The sequence below is a fragment of the Delphinapterus leucas genome, chromosome 4 (genome assembly GCF_059928025.1).
Source record: "Delphinapterus leucas isolate spDelLeu-1000000601 "Yukka" chromosome 4, BTC_Dleu_Yukka2, whole genome shotgun sequence".
Lineage (NCBI taxonomy): Eukaryota > Metazoa > Chordata > Mammalia > Artiodactyla > Monodontidae > Delphinapterus > Delphinapterus leucas.
The window spans coordinates 61,451,541-61,468,975 of record NC_143132.1 but is presented as its reverse complement, the minus strand read 5'-3'; the positions used below and the strand labels follow the sequence as shown (position 1 = coordinate 61,468,975).

Below are 17,435 nucleotides of genomic sequence, written 5' to 3'. Positions count from 1 at the left end.
ATTTTTATGTTTGCATTCCCAAAACAACTCCTATTGGCTGTTTGTAGCTGAATATTTTCAAATAGATGTTATTTTTTTAGAGCAGTTTTAGATTTACAGAAAAATTGAGAACATAGTCTTTAAAGTTCTCATGTATCCCACACCCATTTTTCTCTATTATTAATATTTTATATTAGTATGGTACATTTGCCACAATTAATGAACCAATATTAACATATTGTTATTAACTAAAGTACATGGTTTATTCAGATTTCTTTAGTTTTTACCTAATGTCTTTTTCTGTTCCAGGATCCCAACCAAGATACCACATTACTTTTAAAGACTTTATATTTTTAGAGCAGTTTTAGGTTTACAATAAAATTGAGAGGAAGGTACAGAGATTTCCCCCCCACACACACTGCATAGACTCCCCCATTATCAACATCACTCACCAGAATAGTACAATTTTTACCAAAGAGTAACCTACACTGATGCGTCATAATCACCCAAAGTCCATTTTTTACTTTATGGTTCACTTTTAGTGTTGTACATTATATAGGTTTGGACAAATGTACAATGTCATATGTCTATCATAATATCATACAGAATATTTTCACTGCCCTAAAAGTCATCTGTGCTTTGTCTATTCATCTCCTTGCCTTCTTACTTAACCTTTGCTGGCAACCACTGATCTTTCTTACTGTCTCCATAATTTTTCCTTTTTCAGAGTGTTGTATAGTTGGAATCATATGGTGTGTAGCCTTTTCAGATGGGCTTCTTTCATTTATTAATATGCATTTAAGATTTCTCCATGTCTTTCCATGGCTTGATAACTTATTTATTTTTATCACTGAGTGATATTCCATTGTCTGGAGGTACCATAGTTGTCTATCCATTCACCTACTGAAGGACATCTTGGTTACTTGCAAGTTTTGACAATTATGAGTAAAGTTGCTATAAACATCTGTGTGCAGGTTTGGGTTTTTTTTGTGTGTTTTCACCTAAGTTTTCACCTCATTTGGGTAAATACCAAGGAGCATGATTGCTGGATTGTATGGTAAGAGTATGTTTAGTTTTGTAAGAAACCACCAAATTATCTTCCAAAGTGACTACCATTTTGCATTCCCACCAGCAATATGTGAGAGTTCCTGTTGCTCCACATCCCTTGCCAGCATTTCATGTTGTTAGTGTAATGGATTTTGGCTATTCTAATGGGTGTGTAGTGGTATCTCATCTTAATTTGCATTTCCCTGAGGACATATGACTGGAGTGTCTTTTCATATGCTTATTTGCCATCTGTGTATCTACTTCGGTGAAATATTTGTTAAGTTCTTTGGCCTGTTTTTTAATTGGGTAGTTTATTTTCTTTTTGTTGACTTTTAAGAGTTCTTTGTATATTTCGGTAAAAGTTCTTTATCTGATGTATCTTTTGCAAATATTTCCCCTTGATATTGTCTTTAACAGCAAAAGTTTTAAATTTTAATTTTAATGAAGTCCAGCTTATTAGTTTGTTGTGGGGACCTCCTTATGACTGGACTCCGTGGATTTTTTAACCCTCAGAGTTTTTCACAGTGAGCCTCTAGCAATGGGTCAATTATCGTTCAGGTTTTCCTACCCTGGCGCTAGTTCCTGTGACAATTTCCACTCATGAGTTTCTGTTCCAGGAAGCTGTGACTCCTTATATTCACTTGTCTGTCTCTTCAATCTTATGGACCTAAGAGAGGAATTGATGATTTTTCTATCTGTTTAGCTTTTTACTTGTTGGGAGAGAGTGGTGACTTACAAGCTCCTTATGTGTGGAACCAGAAACTGAAAGCCTTCCTATTGAATTTTATTAGTTAAATGCCATATACAAATCTGACCCTTATTTGTAACCCTAAATAAGTAATTCACAATTTAGTGTCCTCTCTCTCTTACCGCACCCCCTCTTTTCTCCCTTTCTCTCTCACTCAATAATCTCTTTTAGTATGATGGTATTGAGTAGGCTAAAAGCAAGGACTCATGAAATTGAAATATTTGGGAACTACTTCATTCAATTTAGAACTGTTAAATAAGAGGTTGACAGTTAAAGCAGAAATAAGCTCAAAAACACAAGCTAAGATTTGTTAAGTGCTTACTATGTGCCTGAGCTTATTGAGTTTAGCATTTGAGGGTTTGTACTCTAGAATTAGTCTACTGGATTTAAATCTTGGTTCTGGTGTACTAGTTGTGGGACCGTGGACCTCATGTTTCTTACCTGTAAAAAGTTTAATGATAGTACTTATAGGGTTTTGTGATGATTAAATGAGATAGTATATGTAAAATGTTTAACATAGTGTCTGTCATATGGTAAAATGCTTGATAAATGCTAGTTGTTACCAATACTTAGATTATCTCATTTAATCAGCACAAAAGCCCTTGTGTTATAGGTACGTTTATTTTACCATTTTAAAGAAGAAGGCAAAATGTTTAATGATATTAAGGGATTTGTCTGAAGTAGTAGGGTCAAGATTTGAACTTAAGCAGTCTGAATTTAGAACCCACACACCTTTAACTTTTATGTTCTATTTCCTCTTAATTAGTAAGAAACAGATACAAGAGAAACTAAGAGCTCAAAGAAATGATTCTTTAAGTGTGATCCTGAGAGTCTTGTGATCATCTAAGTTCTTAATCAGCTATTCTTTCAGAATTGGTTAGATGAAATGGTGATCTTGTTTTAATGGACCACCCAATATTTTAGACATACATATTTTTCCAACATTATTTTTTATGAATAGCAATTATTTTATTAAGATATTTTTATAACTATAAAAATAATGTATGTACTATTTAGAAAGTATGCAAAATACAGAAAAGTATTCAGAAACAAAGTATATGATTCCAGTACTTAGGAACAACTGCTTTTTGTAAGATTATGTGCACTTTTTATTATTTAAAATTTTTTTCCAAGCTTTACTGAGGTATGATTGACAAATAAAAATTGAATATATTTAGGTTGCATAGCATGATTTTTTTAAAGGATATACAATGTGATAATTTAATAAACCTATACATTGTGAAATGATTACCATAATCAAGTTAATTAACACATCTATCACCTCACGTAGTGAGAACACTTAAGATCTCCTTTGTAGTGAGAACACTTAAGATTTACTCTCTTAGCAAATTACAAGTATACAATACAGTATTATTAACTATAATCAGCACACTGTACATTAGATCCCCAGAACTCATTCATCTTATAATATCATTTGGGAAGAAATAAACTGATTACTGAGGAAACTTAGTGTATTAATGAAGAGTATAAAATAGCACTCTAAATTTTATTTGAAAGTCATTCCCCACCTTGAATGACCATACTAGCTATTACAACTCTTTTTATGGGTATGTCTTCCTTGATTCAGTTTTTTTTCATAAAAAGCTATTTTCTAGGAATGTATTACAAAAATATTTTGCTTCACCAACCAAATTCTCAGATACTAGAACCACTAGTAATAATAATGTGAATATATCCTTCATATTCATATGTACTTCACTTTGGGCCTAGGTAAATAGTTTAATAATATTTATTATCATTATATATATATCACTTTCTTAGTATAAAACATTCTGTTTGTTAGATCTGGTTAGGACTTTTTTTTTCTTAGTAGCTGGGGAACCAGGCTTGATGGAATGGTAGGTGAAAGTTCAATTTTGTAACTTACTTCTTACAAGATCTGGTGCAAATTATTTACTGTCTCTGAAGGTCAGTTTATTTCTGTGAAAAATTAGGATAATGTCAAATTACTTCGTAGTGTGGCAGGGAGGATTAAATTCAGTAATTATGTGAAGAAAGTTTTTAAGCTGTTATATGATAGACAAAATATAAATTGTTGATGTGAATCATTACTAGTTTGAAGAGATCCATAATACAAAAAAATTGAGGACCTCTGGTTTAGGAATAAAAGGACGAAATGTATTATCATTTAATGAATTATTGCTATGGGTCAAACACTTTACATCTGTTTTCATTGACTATGTATGCCCCATTTTTCCTAATGAGGAAGCTGAAATCATGGAAAATGAGAAAGCTAGTGAATATGGACATTTGATTCAGGTTTGTTTGACTTTAAAGCTCATGTTTTTTCTACCAAAACACTCTGCTTCCTGCACACGTAGAGATGCAGTGTACTGTACATGGACAATTGAGAGTAAGGTGAAAAGCTAATCTTTCAAGTTCTCATTAAGATACAGTGACACCTTATATTTATTATTCCTCCTTTTACTGTCTCTAAATATTTCAGAATGGTTTGCTTTTTTTTAAACAGCACTGTGAGTTGAGTAGAAAACTGAAATTTCAGATGTGATTAAGTAACTAAATATTGTATATCACCCGCTAGTTTTTCTCTATCTCAGATCACTTATTTGAAAAAGAGTCATGAAGAATGTTAATGGTTTATAATGCATTTCACAAATGAATATTTTGTAAAAATCAAAATTCTTAATTTTGGTGAAGCAAATGGTATATTTCATAATATATTTCAATTGATGTTTTATAATACCTAGGCAATCATGATTTCAAATTCATTGATGAGATTTGCCTACTTTATGCACAAAGTATCCCATTGGAAACCAACATTTAAACATTTCTTATCCTCTGGAGAGGGTCTGAGAAAAGGCAAGTTCCAAGTAGTTTGAGTAATCAAAGTGGTGTAGGTTACACAGATGAGTTTAGTAAAGAGGAAGGATCACACTCATCTTCATTCTAAGTCAGCTTTTCAGTGTAGCTTATTTTGCTGGAAATGCATTTGCTTTTATAGAACATTAGGCATATCAAATGTAAATATGGAATTACATTTCAAAATCCAAATAGAAATTATCTTTGGATTTTTCATACCTTACGTTCCATCTGTTAGTACAAAAAATTAAGGGTTATAGTATTTTCAAAAGCTCTGGAGAGTGTTTTCCTTCCTGAAAAGGTATAATGGAATATGTATAAAAACAATAGCATGTTTTGCATTGCTTGTGCAGTTAATTGATCATTCCTATCAATAATGGAATTGTCAGAAGTTTTATAAACAATAAGCAGAAATTGATGGTGGTACCCTATATACATTCATTCAACACCATTTATTTAATTTTTGAGCACTTAATACATTTGAAGCATTGTACTTTGCGCTCCGTTAAGATATGGGGATGGCTACAACATGACTTTGCCATCAGAAGCCTTGTAATTTTGTGAAATAGATAAGCATGTAAACAACCAACTCTATCTGCCCTAATAAATATTCCTGATTTTGTACAATTAATCTCATTCTTTCCCTGGGAAGAAAGCTAATTTTTAGCAAGTGTTCAAAATGTGTAGACACTGTACTTAAAAATTAAAACATTCAATGTGCTTTGAATAGTACCTTGCACTTTGAAGGTGCTCAACAAGTATTATCTGTTATTATCAATCTAATATAGTTATCAAAACAACTCTGTGAAATAGCTATTCTTATTTTATAGATGAGGTATACCAGACATGGAAAAGTAACTTGCTTAAAAATACATAGCCAATATGTGTTATTCAGATCTGAGTCCAAGACCCATGCTGTAGTACACTGGTCTCAAAAATAGTGTACGTGCACTCTAGGAAATACAACAAAATATTTGAGAAGATATCAAAACTTTTATATATTTTTTTATTTTAAAAAATCTAGGGGCTTCCCTGGTGGCGCAGTGGTTGAGAGTCCGCCTGCCGATGCAGGGGACGCGGGTTCGTGCCCCGGTCCGGGAAGATCCCATATGCCGCGGAGCGGCTGGGCCCGTGAGCCATGGCCGCTGAGCCTGCGTGTCAGGAGCCTGTGCTCCGCAACGGGAGAGGCCACAACAGTGAGAGGCCCGCGTACCAAAAAAGAAAAAATCTAAGAAATTAAGATTTACTAATATGTAGATTGTTGCTGGTAATGTCAAAGGATCATTTACACACATTGTAAGTTATATAAAGTATACTGAGGGGAGAGAGGGAGTTGATTTGCTTTAAGATTGGGGGTACTGAATTTTATCTGTGCCTTGTTATAAGTCACAGATTACATTGTCTAGTGTTAAATAAATCAACTCATAAAACAAACCGACTGTGGAAAAAAATAGCAGAATAAGGATAAATACTAATAAGCACATTTGAACAAGAATATCTCTAATACATAGTATGAATCCGTTGTCAGCTATATTACAAAAATTTTTTAAATGATGATTTAATCATATTTGACACTAAGTCAACCAAAAATAATGATCAAGAAGTCTATTTGAAATGTGGATTTATATTCACTCATTAAGGATGAACCTCATCCTTAGTGTATGGCATGCCTTGAGAAAAATGACTGAAATATTGCATGAAAAATAATATTACAACAAACGATATAACATTTATTTGTCAGCAAATGCTGTTAGACGATGCATAGAAAACACTGAAGATTTGAAAAAAATGTGTTTGAATAAATTATATAGTGTGAGAGGTTCACTGTGTTGTTAAATGAAAGTATAAGTATTTCTAATATTTCAACTGATGGTATTTGTTAGGCTCAATTTCAGTAATATGAAGAACTGCGTTTTTATGAATCGCTAAAAAGATTACTGGAAAAGATACCTGCCAAGAATCAAAATGCCCTCTAAGTAAAATAATGTATTCTGAAAAAACTATGTTAACGTAGTTTTGTAGTGTTGGAGTGGTTGATGTGGTTGGAATGGAAAAAGATTTCTGGGTAAGATTACAGAGCTACTTCTGCTCATGACATTCATTCGCTTATAATTTATAAGCAAGCTATTTTAGCAAATCAGTTCAAGTGAAAGGATACACAAGTGCTGCAGGATGTCATTGATGTGATTAATTTGTTTTTGTTTTTTTAATAAAATATTTAGAATGTAGTAGAAAACAGAATCAAATATGGAAGTGGAATCTTTATGATACTTTGTAGTATGATGGAAAGTGGCCATGAATTTTGTTTGTACCACTAGAGGTTCACTGTTATTCAGTGGGAGATCATTGAGAAGCGATATGAAATTTGTTGCAGTTATGCATTTTTATTTTACAAAATGACAAGAGTTCTAATTTTGCCACCCTTTTCTGTGATGACAGGTGCTCTCTAACAAATATTTCTGGAAAAAAAAGAAATGTACTTGATCTTTTTTTTTTTTTTTTAAGTAATTATACTAACAATGAGTGAGAAGATAACTGCTTTTTGAAAGATCCATAGTATGGAGAGGACACTTTCATACTGAATGTTTGTTGTTATTTCCAAATAATGTGATTTTTGTTGCCAAAACCAATGTAGTTGTAAAACTCCAGTTTCTGTATAATTTAAAAACTGCACAAAAACTGTATCTGAATATTTTTTAAAACTTGAAACATAATTTTATAACTTGTTTTACAATCCTCCAAATGAAATCTTTAAATAGATTTTAAAAATTCTTTTGTTAAAAAAATAAAAATGCTACAGGTACCTCTTAGTTTTTAAGAATGACTGATTGACATCTGGGAAGATGAAAATTTACTAGCCAAATTTCAACAAAATCTTTTACACAATTGGTGGTTGGGATTAAAAATTGAGTACTGTGATTGAATAAGCACAGCTAATGGTGCTCTTCTTCCATTTGGATCTACTATTTTGTGAGGCTTTTCCCCCCTCCATGACAACCATTACAGCTAAGCATCATAATAACCTGAAAGTAGTACCAGATTTTCAAATGACTGCTTCACAAAATGTAAAACCAAGCCAAGATACAAAGAATGACAAACATTTAATCACATTACTCTAAAAATAGTGTTTTTTAGTGAGAACAAAAATATTTGAAAATTGTTGATAAATACAAAATTAAAATTTATTTAAAATATTGTTTATTTCTTGTTTACCTCATTCTTTAAAACAACTATTATTTCATATGTTCTATAATATCTATAATATAGTAGTATGTCTATAATTTATAAATAATAGTATATATTCGAGTGTGGACTTATATTTAATCAGTGCCTAGTCAGAAAAACAGATATGACTCAAAAGAGAGGGACTTTAATCCAGGGAATTGGTTGCAAAAGTGTTGAAAAGTCTGGTGGAAGGAAAAGATGGTGGCAGTGTTTTTTAGCAATAAATACCTGTAGAAAGCAAGGGAAAATTTTGTTACCCAGAGCTTATAAGCCGCTGCTGCTGAGGCAGCTGCTGAGGCAACTGGAGCACTGCTTCTGCTGTAAATGTTAGAATCACCATGTCCAGGAAGCCAGGTGACCACACTCCTACTGACACAGCAAGAGCCCAGGAGTCCACAGTTCCTCCAATGCTGTTGTATTTGTCCTGGCTGGTAGAGCTTCCAGTCACCTGTGATGGCTGCTTCTGTTCTGCACCTGTGGTACTACTGCTGCAGTCAGCAGTCCTGAGAGCCAGATCCCAAGAGCTCTGTGCTACAGAGGCTGCTGAAGCACCATTGCTGAGACTGCTGGTGCCACAAACAGAAGAAAAAAAAAAATCCTCTTTGATCTTCTGCCAGTGCATCCCATCCTGGTAAAGCAATCTGGGAAATGTAGTTTTCAGGTTCCACCGCATAAGAGCACACAGAGGAGGTGGGAATGGAGTTGAGAACCAACAGACAAATCATCTATGTAGAGTTCAAAATATTTTTACTGATGGGATGTATAATTTTTAAAAATTGGAGAATCCATTGATCTAGAGTGTAGGGGTAGTAGATCATTAGTAAAACTACATCTTCCTCCAAATTTTATTAACTTGTTTTAGAAAATGGATTCTGGTCTGTTATCTAAAACAAGGGTTGTTATTCAGGAAACACACACTGGCGATATAACATTTCTTATTGGTCTATGCCCATGCCTTTCCAGCTATAAATATTTTGTGTATCACCCACCACTGCCTAAAAACTGCTCTGATTTATTATTTATTTCTATACATTTATTAATTTAACTTTAAAAATAATAGTATAGTTAAAATGTAGCACCTGGAAAAGTTCAGAATTTTTAAAAATTATAATATCTAACATTTTATTTTATAACATAAATATTTTATAATATTTATTATTTTGTTGTAAAATATATTGTAAACATTCAGTTAAACTGCTACAGCACAAAGTAATTATTGAGTGGCATATTGACTTAAATGCATTTATTTGTGGAGGGAGTATAGTTAAAGAAGTTTATTTTAGGCAAAAACCACTTGGATTTTATTAAAATATTAGCTTAGAGTGCTTTGCAGTTTATTTCAGTTACAAGCTTTTAGATATGATTTCATAAGAAGTGTGTATTGGAGTCCCAGATCATTAAATTTCTAAAATGAAATCCACAATGATGATTTATTTCTTTAATAACCCTTTTCATAATTAATACAGATTTAATTATGGGCACTGTTCTTCTCTTATTGATTACTAATAAAACTGTTTCCTGTTGAGACACTTGTTTTTTTATGTTCATATTCTACATAGGTTTAAATGATGTTGGGAGTATTATCTGAGTTGTGGAAGGTCCAGTTAGTATTACATTTTAAGTGGTAAAATTTCATCAGTTTGAAATAGAGGAGGACACCACATTTAATTTAGTGATAATCCTAAATTTGTAGATATTCAACATTAAGTAGAATTTATTTTGATAATTTGATAATTTTGAAACACCTAACATAATTATCAAAGTAAAATTTAATTTAATGAAATTCATTTCAAAATTTCTGTTTCACAAGAAGCCTGTGGACGTATCTGATACATTATACCTTCTAATTTGTATATTCTCTGATTAATGAGGTTTTCCTGTATTTGTTATTAATAGAAATGAAGAAGATTGAGATTTTATGTAGGTTCTTTTCCAAAAGCTTGATATGACCTTATATATTTAAAAGGTTATGTTTGTAAGCCTATAACTTATCGGGGTTAAATGAGCTTTCTTAAAAATAAGAGATACTGTTTCTACCTATTTTGAATTGTCCCTGTGGCCTGTTGCCTCAGAGGAGTTAGCAGGCTCTTTTCATGCTGACTCTATTATTAATATCTGGCTTCAATATTACTTGACAGATTGTTATTAATGTTTCCAACTCTTTAATCAAACTGGTTCCTGGTATGTTTCATCACTTTTGAAAAGTTATTTATTTATATTCTGCTTTTCTTCATTATCCTTTCTTTAAATTTTATTTTGAGACAGGTATACTTTTTCTCAAATATATGTAAAATGAATATTGAAATTATTATTGGGGAATATATATACTCAAACTTGTTTCTCATCATTAGTTTTTTCTGAAAATTTCTTCCTAATCTCACCAGTTCATTATTCTAGAAAATTTTTGGAGTAATTTTGTCAAGCTCCTCCCTTTATCCCTTAAAAATTCCACTTGGATTGAGTTTAGGCCTGACTTCTACCGCTTATTAGCTGCAAGACTTTGGGCCTCAGTTTCCTCATCTATAAATGAAAACATTAATATTCCTTTTCTTATTATGCTGTTAGGAGGATTAAATGAGTTAGTGTATGTCACACCAACCGCAGTTCCTGACACGTTATAATAGTGATAACTTTTATTATAAGAATGGATTCTTACTAACAGTAGCAAGAATATGGAGACAGTTTTGGCATGTAGAGTCACGAAGCAGGACAGTGGGGATCTCACTAACCTGTTGGACAAACAACATCTATAGCAATTAAGATGCCTCTTTTATATCTTCCATGTAACTTTTATTTTTCCTATAGAATGCACTCTGTAGTTTGTTTCTTTTTCCTTGTGCGTTGAATATAACGTGTACATATGGATAAATTATTATGTAAGTGTTGAAACTTTAAAGACGGTTGCTAACACTGTTCTAGATTGTTTAGGAGAGAAGATTGAGCAGGGAGCAGAAAAAGTTAATGTAGTATATATACCTAATATATTTTTCTAGAGCCAGGGAGATATTGAGAATGACATTTTTATGTTTTTTAATTCTTTGATTCAAAATTTATTGATTGTGTCACAAAAGAACTCTCCTCCCCTAAATTTCTGAAGATATTCATATCATTTAAGATCAGTTTATAGAGGTAGTAACAACAGTAATAGTCATAATAAGCTTGTAATTCAGACATTAATCTCTGTGCCTCTTTTCCACATGGCCATATTTCTCCTGTGTGTCTATGGAAAAAAAGGTGATTGACTCATGTCCATATCTGAGTCATTCTATGTTAAAGATACTTTTGACTTTTTACTATTCACTATTCACCATTTACTGGCCACTATTCAAAGTGCCACTGGTCACTCCGTGCAACTCCTGGAGTATTTTCTGTCTCAATTAAGAAGCTTCTACGTTTGCAAAGGCCACAGCATAGGAGTGAATGTATGGCAGTACTTTATTTTTCCATCTTTTTATTCCTTATTATACTATTAAATGTGGTTGTAGAATACACCAAGCTTTCCAGGTTTGGAGAGAAGAATATTTGCATCGCAAAAAATGCAAACCTCTTAGAATTTATATTAGGTGTCACTCTTTTAAAAAAATCTGTGGCCACCTTGACATTGGGGAATTTCTCACTGACCCCCTCTTTCCTGTCATTCTCCTCTCTTCCTCCTCTCATCTCATTTCTATGCTCCCCTACCTTCAAATTATTATTAATTTCTTTTGCAGCACACTTTAAACACACAAGAAGAATTATTCAGGTCCCACTCTTTGACCCTAACCAGCTTAAAAGGTATTTTTCTCAAAGGATATGGTTCTATTCCTATGAGGCACTCTAAGGCCAATTTCAGACTTACACTTATGTTGTAGATGTGAAAGAAAAAATGGATAAACAAAATGTAAAGGGAAGCTGAATTTTCTTCTCAGAGATGAGTTAAAATTCTGCTAGCTATAGGACAATACCGGTTTTTTTTCGGTTGTTGTTTTTTTTGCGGTACGCGGGCCTCTCACTGTTGTGGCCTCTCCCGTTGCGGAGCACAGGCTCCGGACGCGCAGGCTCAGCAGCCATGGCTCACGGGCCCAGCCGCTCTGCGGCATGTGGGATCTTCCCGGACCGGGGCAAGAACCCGTGTCCTCTGCATCGGCAGGCGGACTCTTAACCACTGCGTCACCAGGGAGGCCCGACAGTACCGTTTTTATTCAACATTTTATTTTGAAAATTTTCAGACGCAGAAAAGTTGAAGAGTATTACTTTTTTTGTCTACTGTAACCATTTTTGTTTTTTCCAAGATCTTAAAGTAAGAATACGTTCTATATGTGATTTAATATGTGTTACAATGCTATTTACAGGTTGTTTATATCATCCTTGCAACTCAAATTTGTTAAAGTTTTTAATTAGCCAAGTTTTATAAATCCCATATATTGCTTTGTTTGTTCATTTGTTCAATCATTCATTCATTTGTTTATTCATTCATTCAAGAAAACTTTATTGAGCTTCACCCATATTCCAGGTGTTCTGCAAGGTGTTAGGCTGACAAAACTTAATAAGTAGAACCTCTGTTCTAGGAGGTTCCTTCAGTCCGGTGGAGAAGGGAGTTGTATTAAAGGATAGATGTCTACAGCACTGCAAAAGGTATAATAAAGGTACTCCCAGTGATGTAGTGTACATGGAATGCTTTGTTTTTGTTTTAAAATTAAATATTTGTTGACTAGAATTGACATTAGATATGCATCTCTTCCCATATAAGGGTCATACTACTGACCTACCACTAGTAAACTATGATTTATCTATAATCTCTTCTATTTTTTTCTTGGTACTGATGAGATACAATTTTAAGACAGATGACCAAGATTAAGGATTAAGGATCATTATCTAATTAGGCCAGATAGAACTGACTTTATGATGGTGGCCTCAGTACTTAGTGACACTTATTCATTTTGACCCACTAATTCAGACTTTGCTTTTCTACCCAGGGCTAAAAGTCTTGTTCTGTCCATCATTGCAACATGACTCTTATTTTCAATCCTCCCCCTTTTTTTTCTTTTTAATCTGTGCAATAAAAGTATCTTTTGGGAATGTTCTTGTGAACAATCTTAAACTGTCCCAACATTTTTTCCTGTTTAGCCTCACATAATATAAAAACATTAATGATGCCTGAGAAAGGACTTGGCAAAAGTATACTTGGGATAGGGGTAAATGGTTTAGAATTTAGTTGACTTTCTTTTCAAAATTAAAAAAGTATCACCCTTCATGTACATGTGGAAGTATTCATTTGCCAAGTCAAGAATCTCTGATCAAAGTACACTGTAACCCTAAAATTAATGAAATTTTATGCTCCAGGGCAATAGGTATCACGGATTTCCACAGTCATAAGAAGTACATGTGCTGTGTACTTGTAGAAGACACTTTACTAGGCACCTGGGGGACAGTGGACAAAATTAACTCAACGGGTCTATAAACCACACTGTTAGAGAAAAAACTATCTCCAATCTAACCCCAGTACCTCCTCCTGCTACACACACACACAGGCACACACACCTTTCATAAGCCACATTTTAAATTTAGGTATTTATATTTATTTTGTTTAATTTCATTTTTAGCTTTTTGATGGAAGTACAGGAAGTTTAAGGCACTGCATTACATAGGATATTACATTAAATAGTGGCAATATTATTTGCTTCGGCTAATATTGTTCACATGCCTGTCCCCCACCAGCCTGTGAAGTCTTCACAAGCAGAAACTACACCATATGTTTTATTTTCACTTTTCACCCTCAAGTAGAGTGTATGGCACATAGTGGGCACAAAATACATGTTTAATTAATGCACAAAGATCAGAGCAGATGAATTTTCTCGCAGAATGAGACATTAGTATAAAAGTCTTCAGAATATATCTCTAAATAATTTAACGTTAAAACCAACTGCGTAAAAATCATAGGATGATATTATTCAGTATCTCTTACAAATCATTTATAATTAAATCCTTGTATTTTTCCATGCCCTTCTCAGGCTATGGAAAACAAGAATTTTTAAAATTGTATTTTATTTATTATTTATTCTTTAAATAATTACTTGCATTTGTATTTGATACTTGAACTAGGGAACCTTTAAGAACTGTGTAGTTTTTTTGGTTTTTTGTTTTCTTTTTTAAACACAGGATATTCAGGAGAATAATGTATGGGAACTACATATAGTGCAAGTAGGCTTTATGAATTGATAGCTTTATTGGTTACAAGTTATTTTCCACTTCAAGCAAATGGTTGCACATATTTATGGACATTTGGAAACAGGCGATTGAATGGATTATGTAAACTTTTAAATAGACTCTTAAACCAAATGTATTGAGAGTTCTGGGTGTAAATTAGAAGAGCAAATTTGCTATATTAGTAAACAAGTTAGGAGGAGTCATCAGGATGTGTTGGATTTAACTCATAAGCGCAGATTCTTATCCTAGATGAGGCCTGAGCTAGAACTAGATATTGGGAGACAATATGGTGTAGGGATTAAGCACATGATCTCTAAACAAGACAGGCTGGATTCAAATCTCATTACTGCTGTGCTGTGTGATCTTGGGCAAATCACTTAACCTCTCTGTTTCTTCACCGGGAAAATGAAACTAAAAACAATCCCTACCTCGTAGAGTCATTATTAGGATTTAATGAGTTAATAAATGCAAAGTACTTAGAGGAGTTCCTGGCACATAGTAAGGACTTAAGCATTAGCTATCATAATCATTATTATGTTAACCAGTTCAATTCCTTCCTTTCAAATTTAATTTAATTTATTATATGAAGCTGAGTATGGCTACATGACTTGCCCAGGCTACACAAACTACTCGTGGTAACAGTAGGACCAAAATCAGTTCTTAACTCCTACTTTAAGATGTTTCTACAGGATGAAATTGCCCCATGGCATATCAACATATGAAACAATTTAATTTAATAACTTCATAACTTCAGAGTCTGATAGTCAGTTAGGATTATTGTTTCATGTGGTGCTATGGTTAATTTAATACGTGGATCACCAGCTCTAGCAGGGAAAGTGTATCTTGAACTCCAGAAAGTACTAAGAATATGTCACTTACTGTGCTTGGAATCTAGTAAAGTATGCAGATATGGAGAAAGTGTTGGGATGTTGTGCATTTTTCACTAAGCCAAAATATTTGTTTTTCTTTTTTAAATTCAACTAACTGGTTTTTCTTTAGAAAAGGTGAATAGCCCTCATGGTCCTTTACATTCCTTTTGACTCCTGCTGGTAGAAATCAAATACTGTCTTCTTATTCTTGCGTTAAAGCAAACTAGACAAAACAAAAATACCTAGAACCCTATTTTTAAAAGTCAGGACATACTAATATATAATTCAAATCAGTCTGTCAAACTGTGCAGCTTGTGTGCTTTTTTAAGTGGCATTTTTCTTCATACATTTGAACAAAGCTTCAGAGAAACAATAGGGCAATAGTAGAAAAACAGAACTGTCTGACTGAGCAGTAAGGGGTGAGATGCATGCTGGTACCTTAGGCACACTAAGTGAGTCTTAGAAAGGTTTTTCTCAAGACATGTGACCAAAAGTAGGGGGCTGTAACCTCCCCTTTCACATGTGTCTGCCCCCTCTTTATTAAGCAACCACCCCTGAGAAGGGTATAACACTACTGCAGTACCAGAGAATTAGAATTGGTGGTTTACAGTGAGAGTGGAGGGTCTGGAGTATTGGTTTCTTGCTAGAATTTTCCCAGGACAGTGTGCATGTGTGGCCAGACATCACGTTTTAATTTCTGTGCTACGGGTTATTTGCTCTTATAATAGCTAAAACAATATTGATCTCGGTTCTGAACATGACCCAAGATTTAACTGACATTCTAAAAGATTTTTGTGAATCAGATGAAGATACAGTTAATCTATAAGTTGTATATTGAAGTAATTAAGTTATTCAGTTTATTAATTGAAAACTGACTTTTAAACAAAGGAATTGATACTTATATACTGAAGTAGTTTTGTTTATGCAAAGGAACACATCCTAATTTTTGAAGCATGGTAAAACACTAAACCATGTAAAAAGGATGATTTTACAATGAATGTACTTAATTATTGGTGCCCAAATGCAGGGTTTGAACGGGTCAGAATCAGTCATTTTTTCATTTTTATGTAAATTTTCTTTAGAATATTTAACCTGTATTGTAATGTTTCTAAGTCCCATCTAAATGACACACAGCCAAGCTGTATAGAAATATTTTAAGGAAGGTGGCTGTCTAGGTAGACAGGCAGAGTCTAGTTTAAAAAAATTGGGGGACAAGGAGAAGGGCTTGAAACTAGTTCTGTTTTCTGATCTTGTAATTCCATAGCTGCAAATGTATCACTTATGAAATAAGAAAAGGCATGGGGGAAGGGGTGGGGAAACACGTGATGGGGTAAGGAGTGCAATATCAGCATTATTTTGGTTCTAGCATGTAGACAAAAAAACGGTTAGAGGCATTAGACAAAGAAAAACAGTTTTTTTTTCTTTTAAGGAAGCATTGATTATTTTTATTTTTTCCTCCTAATAAAAGAACAAGGGAGTTCTGCTGTGGTTTCAGATCCATATTCTATGAAATCTTGTCCTGCTTGTGATGGAAGCTCCTTGTGGGATTTATTTCTATTGTTGTAACACTATGTACTATATGCATTGCACCTGTTCACACAGAGTACATTGCATTGTGGTGTTTTTTTACAGAGATGCTTCAAATAAGAAACCAATCTGCCCTCTTCTAGAGTACCAATCTATTAGTTACTTAATTAAACTTAATTCTGCTTTTGTCTGCAATGTTGCTTATGGTCTTGATTTATTTACTGAGCAATGATTTCTTCTTTGCAGTTATCAGTTTTGTCTGAGATCAGTTTTCCTATTGTATGGAGTCTGTTTTTTTCAGAGCCTCCTTTAAGACTGCTCTGACTTTAAAATCATTACTAGGCTTTTGTCAGAGCAGATTTGTTGACACTCTTTTCACATTAAAAAAATAAATTTAAAAGATTGCACAAATAAGCTATGTATTTCAATATTTCCTGCTAATATGCAAAAAATGTATTTATGATAATTACATGTACTGTGTGCCAGAACTGAAACAATACATTCCTCATAATGGAGCATAAATAAAGAAGGTGGAGCCAGCTGCTCTTAAACTGTTTATCTGCAAGCAGTAATGATATAGAGAATATACCTTTTTCACTCTGTTAGTCTGGCAATACTGAACCTGTTGCTGCATTAGACGAGTTGCATTTTGCTGGATAGGGGAAAGAAGGCTGTCTGCTGTCTGGTAGGAGGGCTTTGTCTGTGCCTTTCTCTCTCTGTTTCCTTCTGTTTTTCTTTCTCTCTCTCTCTCCTCTTCTCTCTCTCTCTCTCTCTCTCTCACTCGCTTGCTCTGTCTCTGTCTCTCTCTCCCTCTCTGCCCCCCACCCCGTGCCTTGCTCTCTCTCTCTCTTCCCGTCTCTGTGGTTTGTAAGGTAGGTTGCAGTGTGTGTATATACACAACATCAAGAGCAGGAAAATGGACTCATTAGGGAGGCAGGCAGTCATTACCACTCACACTGTACTTCCAGGGAGACACCGATTATGAGAAGAGAAACTCAGCGCTGGGGAAGAAG

The 17,435-nt window shown here is 33.8% G+C and overlaps 1 protein-coding gene across 8 annotated transcripts in view; it reads left to right on the top strand.

Moving 5' to 3' along the window:
- The window catches only part of ZBTB20 (zinc finger and BTB domain containing 20), an 820,737-nt gene that overhangs the window by 28,030 nt on the left and 775,272 nt on the right, over positions 1 to 17,435 (top strand). Inside the window, exon 2 of one of the 8 annotated variants that reach the window (XM_089909947.1) lies at positions 1 to 17,435. This exon is cut by the window's left edge and continues 24,222 nt beyond it. The exons of the other annotated variants lie outside the window; for them this stretch is intronic. The gene's annotated coding sequence lies outside the window, so the exon portion shown is untranslated. 8 annotated transcript variants of the gene reach the window in all.